The 20,867-nt window shown below is 39.8% G+C and overlaps 1 long non-coding RNA gene across 2 annotated transcripts; it reads left to right on the forward strand.

The window, feature by feature from the left end:
- Window positions 1–10,123: 10,123 nt before the first annotated feature.
- On the forward strand, window positions 10,124–18,527 carry LOC145431075 (uncharacterized). 2 transcript variants are annotated; one of them, XR_013911432.1, is made up of 5 exons: window positions 10,124–11,760; window positions 11,989–12,072; window positions 17,284–17,427; window positions 17,560–17,635; window positions 17,708–18,527. It is a non-coding gene; the product is annotated as an uncharacterized LOC145431075 (long non-coding RNA). The 2 variants fall into 2 exon arrangements; XR_013911431.1 differs by having other exon boundaries at window positions 10,126–11,760; window positions 17,560–18,527.
- Window positions 18,528–20,867: the final 2,340 nt, after the last annotated feature.

Genomic DNA, 20,867 nt, shown 5'->3' on the forward strand with positions numbered 1-20,867 from the left:
GCATCACCACTGTCCCTGGTTCATCCATCATAATCCAGTAAAAGGCATAAGGTAAAAAAAAAAACAAGTAATCACAAAAGAGGGTAGCCTATTCTATTAATCACAGGTTTTGTCATTTTCATCTAAAATAATTTTATTGTAAACTGTGACACAACATGGGAAAATGTAAAGACAAGAAATGCAGCACTTTTTATTTACAAAAGAGTATTTGGTTAAAACGATATGTTTGTTCAAATATGTTATTTTCTTCAGTTGTTTTAAAATAATGTGTGCCCGAGTCACCGATGAGACAGTACAAGAAGAGTAGCTATTCCTCCGTTACACCACAAGAGGGAGTATCTCCTAAAATGAGCAGCTCTAGTGGGAGTAAAGTCTATCCGGTTGTTCAGTCTGACGTCACTAGCCGTGTCTGGGTCTAAACTCCGCTGCAGGTCCATATATCAAACGATCACTATGGCATTACTGAGAGTTGAAAAACTGTCTAAAGTCTTTCATCTTTAATAAAATGATCAGCGTTCTGCTCTACCAGGTGTAACAATTGAGTTTAACATCCAGGCATCCATGAAAACGGAATTTAGGTTCTAGTGAAACTTACATAATCTACAGCACGCCAAAGTTAAATAGCATAGCACGGAGTTAGAAGTTAGCAGGGAGTTAGCTCGCTAGCTTCTATCTAAATACAATATAGCATGTCCTGACTGCGGGGTTTTGGAAACAAATTAAAACGTACAGCTCTGTTATCACTTCCAGCATAAATGAAGACAGAAAACTAAACAGCAGTGACGTTTGTAGGGTTACTGAAGTTGGGCTAGCTGGTATATAATGATGTGCTACGTGACAGCTAGCGACACAGCTATGTTAGCATAATATAAACAAGCTAACTTTTTTTCCACTCGATAAAAGTTAATGTGAGTGTTGTCGGTGGTCAGGAACAAATGTAATCGCATGGCAGGATGCTGTAAAAGGACCAAACTTCAGCCAGGAGAACAACTGAGATAATCCATCCACAATACGAGGTTAGTCATTCATATACTGCTGCATGGGCTGGGCTGTAGTTACATCCTAAGGTTTTAAAAACTGAGCTTAAATAAATGATTAGCGGTAATAAAAGCCGAGGGAGGTCAACAGGGATCACTGACTGTTTTAGGAGCTTTTTGAGATCAAATAGAAGAAAATACATAACATTAAACATGTTAACAACACAAAAGCCATATTAAACGCAGACTACTTTAGACCCGGAAGTAGGATTCGTCGCGTCATCACTGAACAACCGGATAGGAAAGCAGATACAAAATAGTAAATAACTTAAACTTGGTCTAAGAATAAGTCCACAGGGTTGCAGAGAATGTGAGAAAGCTGGCCGTCAATTACCTTTATTTGTGTTTAGTGTACATTTATTGGTAGGCATATAGATTAGCCATGAAGCTAATGATTAGCAGCTAGAGCTAATTCGCTAGGTGTGGAAACCTTGTGGCGCTGTGGTGGATCTACACCTGTACCTGGCTGTTTATGTTTATTTCATTTATTGTACTGTAAGAAGTATTGGTGTTTTGAGTTTGAATCAGGCCAGACGACTCAGAGTAACGCAGTGCGCCTAATGAGCTGAGTGAGTCAAATATGTAATGATTGCAGAATATACAGTAAAGGCAGACTCACAAAGCCACACTGATTTCATATCCTTTTAATCTAAGTGTGCAACAGAAATAACAAGAAGAAAAAAAAAATCTTGACTCACAGTTACAAATCTACATGTTTCATACACCGTGCAGCTATAGGATTGCTGTTTTAAATATACTGTCGGTAAATCACGTGTTCAGCCTCAGCCACAGTGGCCTCCTGCTAAGTAAGCTTCTAAGCTTAACTCTTTTCTAAACCTCAAAAAAGACAGAAATAACATTAAATACAACATAGGAGCAGAAGCAATAGCAGTAATGCTAACTTATGATGTGGAGCAAGAGTTTTAACAGTCCCATGAGTCTTTGCTCTGCCCATGGCCAAAGCACCGTCCTCTGGTCACTACAGGATGTTAGCCGAATCTTTTTCTTTCTTCCTCTTCTTAATGAGACAAAACCGCTGACCACCTAATACCCCCCTACAGTTCAGTGATCACAACGCATTTTAAGTTTCACACATCATCTGACCTCACACTGTTTTGTCTGTACTGGATGTCTGAATATCTGCGCTTTCACTCCTGGTCCAGACCTGGGTGGATAGAAACATTGTGCCTTAGAGAAAAGTAAGAAAGAAAACACAGAGGATTATTTTTTTATATATGAGAAGAATGGAACAGAACAGAAGTTTAGGAAATTAAAATGGCTTTGTTAGAGAAAGGTCATGGTCACAGTTAAAGTTACTGAAGATAAAAAGAATCTTTTGTTGAAGAAACAGGATATGAGCACATTTTCCTGTGGGGTGAAGCCGCACACTTTGTGCTCCCCAAAAAGCGTGACCTCCTCCTGAAAAGCTTTTGTAGTTTTAAAACAATATCACACAATATCCGCCTTTGCTACGAGAGGACAATCTTATTCACGAAACAGCAAGGGGCCGCTTGTCTGTGGGAAACATAAACAGACTTTTTTTTCAAAGGTTTGAACAAGAAATTTCATTGTTTTTCTGGTGAGGACAGTGGCTGTGGATGAAAAAAAAATAGCACATCTCTTTTCAGCGGTTTACAACATGCAACAAAAAATACTTCAGAGAAAAACAGTCCTTCTGCCGCCTCTGTAGCTGATTACTTGCTTAATGCAGTTTCACACTACATCATGCTGTTCTGGTCTAGCTTGGCCCTCAGCTTCTGACAACGGAGCGAAGGCTGTAGCAGGTGAGAGAGTTCATTAGAGCAGCAAGCTGGGGTCCACAACAAGCAGCCTCTTCACATGGAATAGCAGAGCTTAGCCTCCAGCTGTGACCTCTCCCATCCAACATGCAGAGATAATACAGCAGCAACACAAACTCAAGGCAAAAAGTCTTCACATGGAGGCGCACACTTAAACCAAGGCGGAGAGTTTAACAAACGTGGAGAAGCACAACCTTGCCTTTCAGCGCTCTGCCCCCAAACTTACCACCAACCCAACCTCCGCGGTAACTCTCACTAGCTTTCAGATACATACTTTTTTTCTTCATATGAATATTTACAAAGGTCAAAGCTTCAAAAGTTTGGAAATTGTTAAAACAAATATGGAGAGTTAAGGTCAAGGTTAGGAGTGTAATGAAGGCAGAAAGCAAATTTTTGGCGCCCAGATTTTTCCACCGTGCATGCTGATGAAGTTTGCCCTCCACTAACCCTTCAAGCAGAGCTGATTGTGTAAGGCTCTCTGTTTCGTGAGCACACAAAACGCATGTGTAACAGGTGCAGGGCAGAGAAAGCCATCATACCCCAAATCTTATTCGATAAAGTATTTATTCTAGAAACGGAATAAGCGCGCACACACACACACACACACACACACACACACACACACACATATATATATACACACACACACACACACACACACACACATATATATATATATATATATACACACACACACACACATATATATATATAACCTTATATATACACACACACACACACACACATATATATATATATACACACACACACACACATATATATATATATATACACACACACACACACACATATATATATATATACACACACACACACACATATATATATACACACACACACACACACACACACACACACACACACACACACACACACATATATATATATATATATATACACACACACACACACACACACACACACATATATATTAAAAATTAACCTAAATTGATAAGTTTTCTGACGCAACCTAGAAACAGCCTCCTGGCTGCCATCTGCTCTGCATGGGGATAACTTAGATCATTTATGTATTGTGTGCTATTTTGCCAAAAGAATGAATTGCATCAGATAAAAACATTACTCTTTAATAGGGGGGGGATTAAGCTCTAAGAAACTGTGCTTCATACTTTTGAATGAGGTTAAAAAGAAAACCAGTATAAATTTAATCTTTAACCACCAGCAGATGGTTGTTGTAAGTATATTCTCGATGTTTTGAAACAAACAAACACATGGTACTGCGGAGCCTCTAATGAACCTTGTAATTTACGAGTGAAAAGCGTGTGTCACTTTTAGAGCAATTTTTTTTTTCTAAAATGTTCTGACAGCATCTTCAGTTCTAGTGTAAAAAGTAAAAACAAATCAACAAACCCTTAAGAGCTTCTTCTCAAAGCTGGGAGGTCAACTTGCACTCACTAAGTACATAGCTTTTGGTGTTGTATAGTTCAGTGAGAACGCAAGGGTTTGTGTCCCAGTGGGACCGACGTGCTATAAATGCTTGCATTCATATTGAATTTTGGGATAAGTGTCCATTAAATGAAATGTGTGTTAGCACTTCTGTCAGATTATGCGTTTTGCCACAAACAGCTGAGCACATTTTAACCAGGCAAATGCCTTGGGTACTTGAGTGACTCACTCATCCTTCCCTCCTGCTCTTGTTCTACTTGTCTGCCTCCACCACACGGGTAATGGATTTTGAACAAAATACTTGCCAAAACCAGTCAACCAGTCAAAATTTAAGTACATCCACCATCTCCACTGACAACAGCTGAAGCGGTGAGTGAAGTATGAAAAGATCAAGCTGGATAACATTTCTTTTAACTTATATATGTTGGAAATAAGTCACTAAAAATTCTTAGGGACTTTAACCTAAACAAAATCTGAGTGTACTTTTCCTCGTTTAACCTGTCTGTAATGTTCATACAAATAAATATATAATTTGTAACCATACATACAAATTTACTAGGACATCTACACTGTTTGGACAAAAGTACTCAAAAAACCTGAAGTCCGTGATAAAGAAGTCTGGACCAAATGCTTTTCTCCTACTAGGTTTCTGTTTATAATTCATATTATTAATTTCCGGCTCTCTTTCAAAATGTTTCATTTGTCCTGCCTACTTCACCTCGGCCCCAACTGGTTGCAGCCCCTCCTGAGCCTGGCTCTGCCAGAGGTTTTTTGTTGTTGTTGTTGTTGTTGTTGTTATTTGGTGCTATATAAATAAATTGAATTCAACTGATAAATTGTAATAATCTTTTTTTGGTACTCCAACAGATTGTCTTCAAAAGATGAGCTTTACTGCTGTGGTGTTGTTTTCTTATATTGTGGAGCCTCAAATTCAGCTTTTTGTTTATTACCATCTTGGTTTATTTAAACCAGATTAGAAAGAATATAAGTTTGAAGCACTTCTACATTGGTTTGAGGCTATGCCCATGTTTTATATAAAGTCTATTGAGCGAGCCAGTTGTGTGGTGAGGCCAAGAAAGTGTCTCAAATTCCCAACCTTTGGAAACTGAAAATGTATTACAGCCTAAACCACTGAAGCCAGAAGCTTAAGGTTAAAGCTCAAAATGATTTACAACAAAATGTGAAATGTCACTGTACTGTGGTTTAAAAATCCAGTTTTGTGTCAGTTAATGTTACAGAAACAACTGTCGGCCAAAAATCATGAAACAGCATTTTAACCATCCTCTTTCATAAGACAGCGATAACAAAACAAACTGAGGAGTTCAAGGGTGGTCTCTCACACTATGGACAGCTTTGCACTTGAGAAAGCAAACACTCAATGGATTATTAGTGTTCTTGTTCAGTCTTACTCATGTTATTTTTGGTTCTTGATTGTTATGAAAGTGCAGTGTGTTTCTGCTAAGTTTAGCTAGCAATGTGCCAACACATGGTCATGCTTTGTTGATATGTAAAGGTTAAATGCAGTGATGCTCCTGTATCTGCTCAGGAGAGCTTGCATTGTATCTAATCCAAAATCTTATTTTCTAAAATAAAGGTAAAATCCAAATACTTGACCAAAGATCTTTCAGGAGACAGGAACATTTTAGACACCTTGTCCCTTCCTAATAACAAGTCCTACGTTTTATGGAAAGGTGCTGGAGGCTTTGTTGGTCTCGGGATCTCGTCTCTGCTTTTTGCAGATGATATGATTCTGTCAGTTCTACCCTCCAGCTCGCACTGGGTTGGTTTTGTGCCAAGTGAAAAGCGTGGCGTGTCCACTATGGGTTGAGAAGTTGGGCTCCCAGTTCAAGGATTTTGTTCATGAGTTAAAGAAGAAGGTAGGAGGAGACTGACAGGTGGATTGGAACAGCTCCTGCAGTAATACAGAGGCTGTACTTGTCTGATATGGAGGCTGACTGTGAAAGCCAAGCTGTGGATTTAACGGTTGACCTATGTTTCTACCCTCACCAGTGGCCACATACTGTGAGCAGTGACCGAAAAAGTCAGATCTCTGCAAATGGTGGAAATTAGCTTGTTTGGAAACGTGTCTCTGACTGAGGCAGACACAGGACACTACAGAGATTATGTCTCTTAGTTAACTTGCCAACCTGGACCTGAAGAAGAAAATGGATGGACCGATGGATGGAAGCACTATTTCTGTCTAAGTCTATCAATATTTCTTACAAACCTTTTGCCAAAACTAGAAGTAGGATGTAGGACACTGAACCGTAATTAAAAGGGCTTGGTAGCTTTTAGATAACCTTGAAAACAGGCAGATAAACAAACAAAGAGCACTGAAAATTCTCCACCAAGCTCTCAGCTTGAGCAATTTCATGTAGAACATGTAAGTACAATAAGTAACAACAATAAGTAGTGAAAATACTAAATGTCATTGTTGCACATACATGCTGTGAGAAAAACAGTGGGAATGCTTTTTCCTACAAGTGTAAATATCTTACTGCAACTACTAGCCTAGCTGTGTTTGATTTATTTTTTACATAAGCAGCCAGCGTGTTACTTGAGGTTCAGTTCGAGAAGGTTAACCAATCAGGTTTTTAGATGATCAGATTTCTAGAAGGTTGGTATCTCTGTGGTTTAATTTTTGGACATGGCTGCTGTCAAAAGAAATGTAGTGATCTTGTAAAAGATTACTTAGATAATATTAAAAACTATTACAGCTATAACTGAAGTCTTGATTGTGTTGGCATATAAAGGTGAACTTCTCTGAAGGACAGAATTACCATTGCCTCCATCTTCAAGCCATCTGGGGCTGCACATTTTTATTTTAAACCCAATTGCTTTCCCCCTCGCTTAGTTTACATTCATAGTAGAATTCCACTGAAAAGCTGCAAGGAAATATATCTTTATCTCTTTTTGCAATTTTTGGACACTCCTGTCTTGTTAGATTAACCTTTATTTGAATAAACCAGCAATGGATTTGGTGTTTATGTCAGCGTGAGAGGCTCCATTGATCTGTACGTTATAAGCAGCATGTCCAGCATGCAGAAAGGAGCATAACACCCGCATTAAAAACATTACATCAAAAATATATAAATGCACACCAATGACTAACACCCACACAGGTAGAGAAAGGAAAATGCGAACTTTGGACAAAATAGCCCCAGGACAGTGCATGTTTAAAACCAAGATAGTTCCTTCTGTAAGGCCACGGTTCTATCCACTTCACCGCCATCAGAGCATAATCTGTAGATTTTAAAATGCTCCTAATATATAACACTGTTCCCACACAGCCACCTTGAAAATTTCCAGACAAGCTTTCGACAGTGTTGCACAAAACTGAAAGAAACAGTCTGCCCTTGATGAGAAGGTGAGTGCTCATAAAGGCGGTGCGGGGTCTTTGGAGAGCAGTGCACAAATAACAGCCATGAGACGTGCTTTGTAATCGCACAACAGAAATCTTTACATTACCATATCTTTTATTCAATTTTATTATTCCAGGGTGAAGAGGTGATGGCCTTTACTTTCTCCCCAGCATGGACAGAGGCTTATATTTTTGTCAGCACATCACAGATATCCTTTTATTTGCTATCATGGGAAGGGCACATGTCAGTACTTCTGCTATGATGCACTGATGAAAGGAACCCACAAGGTCACATATGAATTGACTCTGTGGAAATCACGCCACCTAAAGAACTGAGACTTTCTAGCAGAAGCTTCATGACAAGTAAGGTCAAACCAGCTATTGTGCACAAAAGGTAAGAGTAACTGCTAAAGGTGCAGAAGTGCAGAAAACTTTAATTTTCTACTTAGAGACTGCTGCTCAGTTTTTATCCAAGTTTTAAAACTTTGACAAATCTTCTAAAAATGAATCTGAAAGCCATACTAGCTGCTGAGTGCAGCTGCAGCTGCAGCAGTGCTTTGAGCCAAATGCTAATGTCAACATGCTCATGCATAGAGAGATGGGGGTAGCCACAGTGACATCACCCATTTGTTTGCAGCTTCCATTTGGAAGCCCGAGCTTTAGTGTTATTGTTCTCGCCAGGATTGTTTCTTGGAGCCAGAAGTGTTGAAATCTGAAATGAGGGTGAAGTTATCAGCTTAGACTAGCAAGCTTGGTTAGCAAAGAATATATGTGCAATATACAGATAGCTGCTCATCTGTGCTAAGTACTGTGCAAATAAAGTAGCCTACTAGTGTTTTTCTCATTAAAAGTGGAGTTTTATTTATATTTTTTGTCATGTCATGGTATTTGAATTGTTCTTGTTTATTTCCGTTGTCAAATGTAAATCACGATTTACAGAACCACAAGTTTTAGAACTATCATCACCTTTTAATAAAAATTGAGCACTAATAATTCCATAATTTGAATTTAAAAGCATATAATTTCAACAAAGCTGATATGATTGATCAAATGTCACATATATAAATATCAGGTAAATATGTATCTTTTTGCACTATAGATTACAAGTTTTATAGATTTCAAGTAATGACAGCACTATATTTAAAATATACCTGAAGTCTACTGTAACATGTCAACTCACCAGCCACATTATTATGTACACTGGTTCATCTGCTCATGCAAATATCCAATCATCCAATCACATGGCAGTATCTCAGTGTATTTAGGCATGTAGACAAGGTTAAGACTGTGTGCTGAAGCTCAAACTGAGCATCAGAATAGGAAAAACTGAGATTTAAGTGACTTTGAACATGACGTGGTTGTTGGTGTTAGACAAGCTGGTCTGAATATTTCAGAAACTGCTGATCTACAGGGGTTTTCACTTACAACCATCTCTGTGGTTTACAGAGAATGGTCAGTGAAACGGAAAATATCCAATAAGCGGCAGTTCTCTGGGCAAAAATACAATTTTAATACAAGAGGTTAGAGAAGAATGCCCAGATTGCTTTGAGCTGATAGGAAGCAACAGTAATTCAAATGGTCACTCATTACAAGCAAAGTATCCAAAAAAGCTGACTGCACAACACACAGATGGGTTCCAGCACCAGACGATCACGCCGGGTGTCAGCTAAGAACATGAAACTGAGACCGAGTTTGAAAGGGCTCCCCAAAATCAAAGACTGGAAAATTCTTGCCTGGTCTAATGAGTCTCAATATCTGCTATGACATTTGGATGGCAGGGAAATGCCACAGCCTGGGGATTATTGCCCACCATGTCCATCTTGTTATGACCAGTATAACCATTACCTAATAGATGCTTACAGCAGGATAACACGCCATGTCACACAGCTCAAATCATCTCAAACTGATTTCTTCAACATGCCAGTCAGAACACTGCCAGTGTAGTCAAACGGCCTTCGCAGTCACCAGATCTCAATCCAATAGAGTGCCTTTGGGATGCTGTGGAACAGGATCTGACAAATCTGCAGCAACTGTGTCATGTCATTATGGCCCAAAATCTCAACAAAATCTCTTTTTGAATCTGTGCCATGAAGAATTAAGGCAGTTCTGACAGCAAAAGACTGTCCAATCCGGTAATAACATGTCAGGTGAGTGTGTATTATTGCTTAAGGATGAAGGTCTTCTGGCATTAGAGGACAAATGCAACCATCTATGAGTGCATATGTGAATGAATCAATTAATGAGCATTTTAGCAGACTATTTTATGGGGCCACAAAGTGCTTAAAAATCATAGCACTGCATTTGTAATACAGAGTGTAAGCTATATTTAGCAGTCATTTAACATTATGCAAGTATGTGGCTATTTGAGATATAAGGGCGCACATTTGTTATCGCTTGTAAGGCGGAGCTTTTTCTCTCATGATACTTTCCTGAAAATGTGACAAGAGCGCCCTTCATCACTAATATTCCTCGCTTCTCCAAACTATATTCCTGTGTGATGATAGCTTCGCAGGTTGTCATTAAAAGCAGTAAAGGTAGTGGCGTGTTACATTAGCACTGGAACAGTTGTAGGTCTTGCTCAACAGCCCTTCTCTTCATTAAAAGTTGGTTAATTGACGGTGAACTCTATCTACTTGTGAAGGAGTAATGAGCTAGGAGGGAAGGTCAGGTTCAGTGAATCAGCACTGATTTCACTAATTAATATAAAGGAAAATCCAAGTAGACTATAAAGAATGAGAAAAAATAGCCTCATAACGTGCTCGTCTCCAAGTTTATTGCGCTGTATTAGTCCTCGCTGTAATCATACAATCGTACAAAGGGGAAAACACATGAGTTTCAGTGAGTTGGTAGTAGCACCAGCTCTGTGTCTTCCTTTTATCCTCTCATCTTCTGTCCATTTGACTGATCGTGTGCATATATGTGACTGCCTGTCCCTCCACCCTGCGGTGAGCGTGTTAGCCTGTTTAAGTGAACACTTTATCATCCTCTTCTCTGTCAGGGTCTGCTCTTCCACTCGCTTTGTTTCTCTGCTTCTGTGCTTTGCCTTTTTCATCTTCTCCTTTTTTTTTTTTTTTAAATGCTGGCCAGTCTCCATGCTTCTGTTCTACAGCTCTCCCTCCTCTTTCCTATCTCTGCATTATCTTCTCCATCTCTCCAGCTGTCCCTTTCAGTTCCTCTCCCCCTGCCCTCCCATCTGCTGATCATGCCCTGATTATTCTGCAGAGGGAGGCTCTTCCCCGTCAAACCGTCCTTCTCCCCGGATGTTCCCCACTCTGTCCCCTATCCATCAAGACTTTCTCCACACACAGTCGCTCCATCTGTCAGCCCCCCTCGGAATATTCTTTCCATTTCTTCAACCTTACTTCCCAACTTTCATTCATCGCCTTCTTCCCGCATCAGTATATTCATAAAACTATTTCTTCATCATTCGGATCCGTCCGTCCATTCACACAGCTAACTACACTTCTTCTGTTCCTCCTAACCAGTCCGCACCCTGCAGCAGTCAGATCAAAATGTAGAGAGACAGAGCATGAGCCAAGATAAGCTCTCCCTGCAGGTCACTGTCTATGTACCAGCTGATAGGAATCAATCTGCACCGCGGGATACTACTCCTTTTGTTGTGTTTCTCCTCTCTGTTACAGGCCCTGTACTTTTATGTCTCTTTCTCTTTAATCCTCCCCATTTTTCTGAAGCAGTGCCAAAAATCATTAAAGTGCGATACCTTCAATCCTTTCTTCCTCCTCACTGTCATTACAGAATTTGAATTGTATTTTGTTCTGCTTTTTGATTTAGTTTATACCGGTGGGTGTTCGCCACATAGCGTCTGTAATGCGGTGCAATCTGTCATTTAGGGTTTCTTTCATCTGCCACTTCAGAGGTATTCCTGTGGTTTATTGTACAAGATAAATGACTATAGGTTCTTTAGTTTGGTAGATTGAGGGGTCAGGATGGAAGCCTACTAAAGCTAATACTTGCTATTAGCCACAGATGTAACACACAGAGGAGACCAAAAGAGTTTGCATCAGCTCGGAACTGAATAGGCAAAGTCGGAACAGGGTTATCCCATCCGGAATAAGTGCTATCAACATCAGCCTAAAAAGCCCCGGCAGTGCATGGGCCAGAGTAAGATTGGCAGAAGGTAAGTCATACTTTCAGCAGTTGTTTTCAAACAGTTGTTAGAATTTGAGTTTATTTTTTGCTTATTTAGTTCAAATTAAGTTTTACTAGAAAGGGAAGCATGCAGTGCAAAATCTGAAATTCGCAATTATCCTGAAATAAACAGCAATTACAAAGATAAAGAGTCATTAAGCCTTAAAAATGTAAGGCTTAATGACTCCCATTTCAGCATTTCATTTCTGTTCCTCAGCTGGGAAATACTGAGCAAAACACCTTGAATTTCAGCTGTTATGTGCTGGAAAATCTATAACAACGTGGGGCAAAAAGTAGTTAGGTAAGTTTCTTATTGTTCACCCATATTATTCGTAAATGGCCTGTATTTGTATAGCGCTTTACTTAGTCCATATGGACCCCAAAGCGCTTTACTCTACATTCAGTCATCCACCCATTCACACACACACACACACACATTCACACACTGGTGATGGCAAGCTACATTGTAGCCACAGCCACCCTGGGGCGCACTGACAGAGGCGAGGCTGCCGGACACTGGCGCCACCGGGCCCTCTGACCACCACCAGTACGCAACGGGTGAAGTGTCTTGCCCAAGGACACAACGGCCGAGACTGTCGGAGCCGGGGCTTGAACCAGCAACCTTCCGATTACAAGACAAACTGCCAACTCTTGAGCCACGATGAAACCGTAAGATGTATATTTTGGAAATAGCTTGGGATTTTGGATTATTATGGATAAACTAAAGAAAATTGCCAATTTTTAATTTAATTTTTAATGTTTTATGGTTAAATTAGTGTTTTTCCACTTTTGTTTAATTTCTGCACACCACAGCTTTATTACACTGTAATAACTATCTAGTGCTATTTGAGTCCACCACCAGGTCCATATGTATAAAAATGGGCCATTACTTATTTACACTATTAATTAACACCCCTCCCCCAACCATAAAAAACAGTTTTTATTTTAAAAAATTTTTTTTAAAACAATCACAGATTTTTTCTTTAGCACAAGTGGTTTAAATGCCTCCAAACATCTTCATTCAAGTTCATTTACTTATAGAAGTTATAAAAAATTCAACCGATTTGACATTTTTTATTACTGCTGCACAGCCTTACTTATAATATTTGGCACCAATTTTTTTTTCTATTTACATATTTTTTTTAAGTCTTTGAAATAATTCCCTGAATTACCTGTCCCCCATTACTCTTATGGAAATCCTTTTGAGACTTGTTATGATTAATTTAAAAAGTAATAATAGCGAAAAAGATGTTTCCTCCTATTTCATATTTCATCATCCAGGCATAAGGACCACATCATGGAGTCCTTATGGCTGGAGGAAAAGTTTTGTAGTGCTGGAACACTTTCCATCTCATGTGGTACAAGCAATGTAAAATAAAAGATTTTTATTTCATTTAAGTTTATATGTTATTTTATTACACACAGGCACCAATGTGTAAAAATGTAAAAGTCTGCTTAAATTGAAAGTAATAGTACAAGTAAGGTGGTCCTGTTGCAAGAAATTATTAAAAGTCTTATTAAAAGCAAGGATTATAAATTAAATCCCTAAAATCGTTATTACTGCTTAATGTGACTTATTATTATGGTTATTGTTTTCATTTAATAGGTGTTAGAGATTTTTAAACCTTCGCAGGATTATGATTTTCTTAAACAGGGTGAAATAAGGATGATTGGGAATGAGGTTGAAGAAGGGGTGTTTCATCTAATGAATGTAAATTAAAACTTTTTTTGCTAAGCCCTAGCTGTGAAATCAAGTCAAAATTGCATGTTCCCACTGGTTTATTATAGCGTGAGGCAAGCTTTCACTGGTGTGAGGTCAGCCCCATCCTGTTAACTGTTGTTTTTTCTTTGTTTTGCTTTCAAAAAATTAACTAAATTAAAGAAATCAGTATTGTATGTAGCTTTGTGGTTAAATAAAGGTAATAAATTAACAAAATTTCATAATAAATAAATTCAATAAAAGAATTCAACAAATTCTACTTCAAAAAAGATTATCAAGGAGGTTGGCGTGATACTTGTTTATTAACACCCTCTTAAAATATATTTGCAAAGTAAAGACGGGGACATTTTAGCTCTTGGAAAATGCAAATGTGTAAGTGACTGTACATTCAAAACACTTATTATTAGATATTGTCTCGTAACAGGAGGGACATTTAGGGACACGTCATGCAAGGAGACAAAATTGTTTTAGCGTGATATCTCAGTTTGAGGAATATATTTTCTGATAATTTAACAAGTTCTCCATCAGAGAGAATCATAGAAAATTTGAGAATGGTGCTATCATGAAATGGCACCAAATAGAAGGCATAGCATGGCCCAAGTGTACAGCAATCAATGGATGCTCGCTCAGCTTTTGTACTGTCTTGCAGCGTGTACTACTTTGCAACTAGAGACTCTTACTCTTTAAACCTGTGACACAGTTAGAAGAAACGCTTTGTGTCATTTCAATTTGCAAATCAGACTAATGTGGAGGATTTCAGCAGTACAAGGGACGTGTATAAAGCCTGACTACCAGCAAGGACTTTCTGCTGTAACATTTTCCTATATTTATTAACACAGCATAATTATGTTTGATTGGCATTTCAAGCTTATTCAGCTTCATTTTCAGAATCTGAAAGTCAGTTGATTGGACCATCTATTTTTTTTTCTTTTTCCAAAATAAAAAACAGTTAGATTAATGTAGTTTTTATGCATCTTTTCATACACGTGTCTTAGATTAGTGTTCTCGGATCTAATTGGATTGCAAGCACAAAAGCGAAATCAGTCATGAAGGACAAAGTTTGAAATACTAAATGCCAAAGTAAATACAAAAAAAGCAATCTACGCTTGCCAAGAGTTGCGAGAATAAGTTTACTGAAGTTAATTAAAAGCTCACAGCCTTACTTAAGTTTGTTTCCTTGATCTTTTGCTATGGTCTTCACCACCTCCTGAGAGAAATATCCAACTCTTTAGGAGCTAAAAGTGAAATCCACAACATGTCAGACTAAGTTGCTTTGCGTACCTGCTGTTTGAGGTTTTTTATCTGAACGTTTTGCCTTAAATGAGGTTGCTCGGGTGGACTAGAGCAAACATTAAAGTTATGCGACATAGAACTAAAACCATGAGCTAAGTTATTCATGATTCATCACTATGAATAGGACCCTTTTTTTTTTTAAACTGGACAGTCAAAAGCTGAATTCATTTGTGTTACTTCAAAGACATTAATTTAATTTTTAAAAAAAAGTTGAACTCTCGGTGAATGAATAGATAGAAACAGATTTTAGATGCTGGAAAGTTGGGTGACTGTATGTCCAATCTTCTATGGACATGTTGGATTAACTGTGACTAACCTCAGTGGAGGATCCCCCCCCCCACTAGAGGAAGGTCAGTGTAGAGGTGGATGGGAGTGGACCACACACACCTCCTGCCACGGAGAGATTTATCAAGCCAGCTTTGCTCCCCGAAACACATGGTTAATTTAGCAGCCATTACAGGTGACATTTTGATGAATAGAGAAGGCTGTTCACGCATACATAGGCCATAGGCATAAACACACACAAACACACGCACGCAGACGTGCTCATAGAAAGAATAATGGTCATTTTACTGCAGTCTGCAGGAGGACGGGAGATAAAAGTTAGTGTTGGGAGAATGATGTGTCAGGATGGTTTCATTAACTCAGAGATAGAAGACTCCTGTCTGAGGCATCAGCGATCATTCTAGGGGAAGAAATTATTCTTCACGGCTGGAGATGGACATGTGCACTAACATAGTGACAAACTACTCAGTTACTCACAGTTAATCCCAGCTGCTTACAGACCCAGATAATCCTGTCTGTGTAATTAGCACTCCTGCTAATCAGGATTTAGCTGAAATGCTAAAATGTACCTGTGTGCGCAGCCCGAGAGAAAAGTTGCACGCAGCCAGGAGACAAGAGGCCATTGCTCATTGATCCCCCCCTAACCCATTTATCATCATTTTCATCCCTTTAAACTGATATCTATTGATTTGTCGGCGCTGCCCTTCACTGCTTTGAGTAGGAGGTTCCACACATACCACAAACATTTGATCACTGTCAAACATGTGTTGGCTGGGGCTGTGACAAACACACACTAAGCTGCTCCACAAAGAGCTGTCTATTCAAACCAACAGATGATATAGAGTTGTTCTACCCACACATGCAGGATGCAGTCTGCCTACGGTTGAACAGCAGCCCAGAGCCAGGAGCGGATAGAAAATGTCCTTTATGAAGCAGCGACTCTGCTCGGGCTTCTATGTCTTGGCGGCGATTTGGCAGGGAGCAGAACAGACGTGCAGACAGACAATAGAGAAGTCTCTATGGAGATCAGCCTGCACCGCTACACGGCCACCGCTTCTTTTTTTTCCTCCCCATGTCCCGGTGCCTGCAGGGACACTGTATAACCCTTTAAAATACAGTTTCAAACCCCAGACAAATCAATTTCCTTCGCTTTGTTGAATATCAAACCTCTCCCAAGGACTAGCGTCAGATTCAGAAAAGATTATTTTGGGAAAATGAAATGAGAGACTCAAGAGTATGTAGCACTGAAGCATAACTCTTAATAATAATGATAATAAAAAGCCAATACTTTGTCAGTCTGTATCATCGCAGTAACAATCAGATCAGATCAAACAATCACATCAGATGCAAACTTGATTTGATTATGGTCTTTTCACCACTGTGGGTATTTTTCCTCTACGGGAGCCGGGGAGTAGAGTGGTGTCATTACCTTCGGCTCTGATCACGATGCATCCTGAAGGTCAGACCTGATGAATTGGAGAGACAGCACTGTTATAGAGAACAGCCATTATCCATGATAGTGAAAGAGATTATTCACTCTCCTGAGAGAGGAGAGGAAAGGAAATACTGAGCAGAGTAGATAAAGATTAAAGGACGAGAAATCAAAAGGAAAGGAAAGGAAGGAAGGAAAGGATCCACATTCAGAGGGCTCAGACAAACACCTCAGTGAGGAGTCACTGTGAAATGCTGATAGCTGATGGGTGACAAAACTCCCCTACCCACTTAAAGCTGACACCTCGGTGCAACTGTTTCTTTCCACAGCATGCAGTCAGGGATGATATCATTGTACCTGAGAGAAGCTCGAATACTCCCAGCCCAGTTAGAGCTGACACCAGGAAACAGTCTCCCTCCTGCGCTCCCCTCTGTTTCAACTCAACATTTTCTCTCAGCGGAGATGTCCTCTGACAGAATTCAGCACTGTAACCACTACACAAGGCTGTTAGCTGAAGATATCCCCTCAGGCTGGAGTTTAAGGGCAGAAACGCCTGCTGGTTCGACTGAATTAAAATAATGTGGATTCCTAACCTCATCGCCGAATAATTTGCAAGCAATCTAAAAACACGAGGACATTCTTTTTACCCCGTAACCCCTTGAATTATGTTTAAAACTGAGGCAAGAAATATGCAGCTTGTAATCTATGGGATATCCCATCCAAATAGGGGACTTCTTGAACCCTAAGCCTATCTTCTAGTCTGTCTCTGCTTCTCTCTGCAGGCTGTGGTGATGAAGTGCTTTGTGCCTGCAGTAGTCCAGCGGTGTGCCATGCATGTTAAAAAGCCAGTGATGGCGGGGGGAAGCCTGGGGAAGGCTGTGCAACCAACAAAGCTGCAGGCCAGAAGCCACGCTGTAGGCCGGGAGGTGAATAAATGATTTGAATGGCAGTAAAATCTTTCTATCCTGTATATATCGTACTTACTATTGTTTGAGTACTTGCGATTATTTTATTGTACTTTTTATATTTTACATTTATATTTATTATTTATCTTGCAGCAAGGGAGTGGCACTCTGTACAATGACAATAAAGGCTATTCTATTCTAAAAGGCGGATGCAAATGGGCTCGGTCTGGTACGTAAACATACAGCCACATGCATGAAATGACACGAATAAACAAAGCCGTGTGTCTGGTTTTATCTACAGATACAAACGTAATGGCGATGCATGAGCACAGCTGCAGATGGGCGCGTTCACTCACACAAACACCAGTGTGAGTCTGCATATTGTACATCAGTCAACCCCATTATCATCTGCAGGAGATGAATACTGACAAGAGCAAGATGCTAAGAGAAAACAGCCTGTTTTTCTTCTTCTACGTCCTCCACGTTCACACAGCTATTACATTCATAAGACATGATTATACAACTAACTACAGGGAACCTTTTCAGTTATGGAGATATTTGAGTTTTGGAAATAAAAGGAACATTTAAAAAGCTGCCAAATTCATCTTGAATCTAAATTGCAAGAAAATAGTTCATTTAATGCCACAAAAAGATTTGAAGAAAGTTCCTACTGCATGCACACACGCGTGCGTATATGTGTGTTGTGCGTGCATGTGTTCGTGTGTGTCTGTATACACCTGAATCTGAAAGCTCTGAGGACTAAATTAGAGAAAGAGTAGGTGCTCTGTTTCTGAAGAGAGGAAGGCTAGACCACTTCATGGGTCACACCTCTAGACTCCATCAGCACTCCGGGCCTCATTGAGAAGAAGATCTCTGGGGTGCAGGGCGGAGAGGATGACCCGAGGTTGGCCTGGGGAAGTCATGCTCAGAGAGGCAGACATCACTGCACAGGTCAACTGTGCTTCTCAAGGGGGTGATTAAAAAGTTAGAGGTGTGATTTTCTGCTGTTGCTGCAAAATACAGCACAGTACCCGAGGCAAAAATGTATTCGGTTTTTCTCCTGTGAGTATTTTACATTTTGGCATTTAAATGACTGTAATATTAACATAAAATTAATCATAATGTGAAATTATCTGAAGTTGACTTGACTTCCGCCTACCTTAAAACTGCTACAGAATACCAAGACAATACATTTACATTTTCTCCACATGGTCCACCTTCTTGGTTTTATCTCTGGGATATTATCAGTTTAAGACAGTGAGACTGAAACTCAAAGTCTCTGCTTGTGACTCATCATCGCCAGCTGTACAGTGCTGAATACATTCTGGTTAGATGAAGAATAGTGTTTTCCCTATAGCTTTTCTATATCAAACAAGTTATCTCAGCAGGATTTACTGACTAGTGACTAATATTGTGTTATATTGTCAAAGGAGCTTGCAAAGAAAAGCGTCTGGACTTCTTTAAGTTGCTTGAAGACGTTTCACCTCTCATCCGAGAAGCTTCTTCAGTTCTAAGGTCAAATGGTGGAGAGTCCCAGATATAAACCTAGTGGGAGTGACCCCCCACAGAGGGACAAAAGGACCCCCTGATGATCCTCTAATCGCCTGAGCCAAGGTGGGAAACTGGGCGTGGGTCCCAATCAGCCAGAGTTTCGGGTGTGTTCATTGTGAAACCTGGCCCCACCTTATCATGCGAATTCCTGAGGTCAGATGGCCCAGGATGTGAGTGGGCGTTAAAGCGTCTGGGAAGGGATCTCAAAACTGGATTATAGATGGCAGAGAGTTGGTGTCGTAAACCCCCGCCTCTGTTCAAAGATGGTCGCTCACAGTGGACATAGATGGCTTCTTTTGTCCCTCTGTGGGGGGTCACTCCCACTAGGTTTATATCTGGGACTCTTCACCATTTGACCTTAGAACTGAAGAAGCTTCTCGGATGAGAGGTGAAACGTCTTCAAGCAACTTAAAGAAGTCCAGACGCTTTTCTTTGCAAGCTCCTTTGACTACGATGACCTGGATGACTGAGAACCTTCACAGACATATTGTGTTATATTGCTACCCTGTGCCGAGAATTGGCTCAAGGTTGGTGAGAAGAAGGGAGTCACTTACTTTGATCCACTAGAAATAATTTACTGCAAATAAACTAACAAAATGCAAACATCAAAGAGGGCTGATGCCAGGTGGAGTGGAGCTAAATGAATTGAAGCTGCTAAAGTTCCAGCAACTAAACAAAAAACTGGAATTGAAGTCTGAGCACGAGCCAAATTAGCATAGCCAAAGGCTCCTCCAAACAAAGGCTCTCTGACAAGCCCAAACTTCCCAAGACACCAACAGTTAACCAAGCAACGAAAAAGCTTAAACCAACTCAAAGCACAATTAGTGGTGTACACCAAAACTACCAGGCCAAGCTTCTAAGTTACAGATATCACAACACCATTTAACATTAAGGTCACTTAATCTTCATAGACTTATTAGTTATACCATACTGAGCCATGTTAACCAAATATCATAAGCATTTTGGATACACAGTGGTCCCTCGCTATAACGCAGTTCTGTGTTCTGCATCCTGATTGGCTGTAAACCACTTTCAATCAATCTCCTCCGTGCCATGTCTCCTGTACAGTACAGAATGTGTTCACCTTGTCAAATATACATAAATCTTTGATCGCTAGCGGTTTGATGCTGAAGTGCTGTACTGTATATTTGTAAGTTTCTCCCCAATAAACACAACAATGTCGATGAAACATTTTGCACCGCCAAAAGCACCCAAAAAGGCAGAGGAAGATGCTAACCATCGCACAAAAAGTTGGACATCTGGACATGCTAAAAGAAGGTAGAAGTTACCATATTTTTTGGATTATACCCTTATATTATATTATACCCTGAAAACAGGGTTTCATTCTATAATACTGGACTTGTTTTTCTATGAAGGTTTGAACTTTGAAAACGTTCATGCCTGTCTGAAAACAGTGTATAAAGTGTGTAGTGAGGGGTTCTACAGCCTTAAAACATCTATCTAAAAAATAAAGTTTCCCCTATTGTGGGTTATTTGTAGAATGTAACTCCCGCGATAAACAAGGGACCACTTTATTGGCCATATATTTTGTCTTTAAATTATACGGCAAACCCAGAAACACATGTACCAGAACAAATGCAGTGTTGCAGTAACAGCCAGAAATTCCAAGCTCCCTAGTTCTTGCCAGTGCATTCAAAATTAATCTCAACCCTAGTCTTTGGACAGATACGTGTGCTGGGTACTTACGCACTGATTCCACTGGCACCAAAAACTGGGAACCATCTGTAAACCAGGGAAATGCTCCCAAGACATTGTCTTCAGCCACAAACTTGCCTATATATGATCAACCACTAAAGAGATGCATGGCTCATGGAAGTTGAAATATGGCTATATTTAACCCAAAACAACATGTAAAATCTTAAAATTTAATTCTTTGGTTTGAAAGCCAA

This window comes from Astatotilapia calliptera, chromosome 2 (genome assembly GCF_964374335.1).
Source record: "Astatotilapia calliptera chromosome 2, fAstCal68.1, whole genome shotgun sequence".
Classification (NCBI taxonomy): domain Eukaryota; kingdom Metazoa; phylum Chordata; class Actinopteri; order Cichliformes; family Cichlidae; genus Astatotilapia; species Astatotilapia calliptera.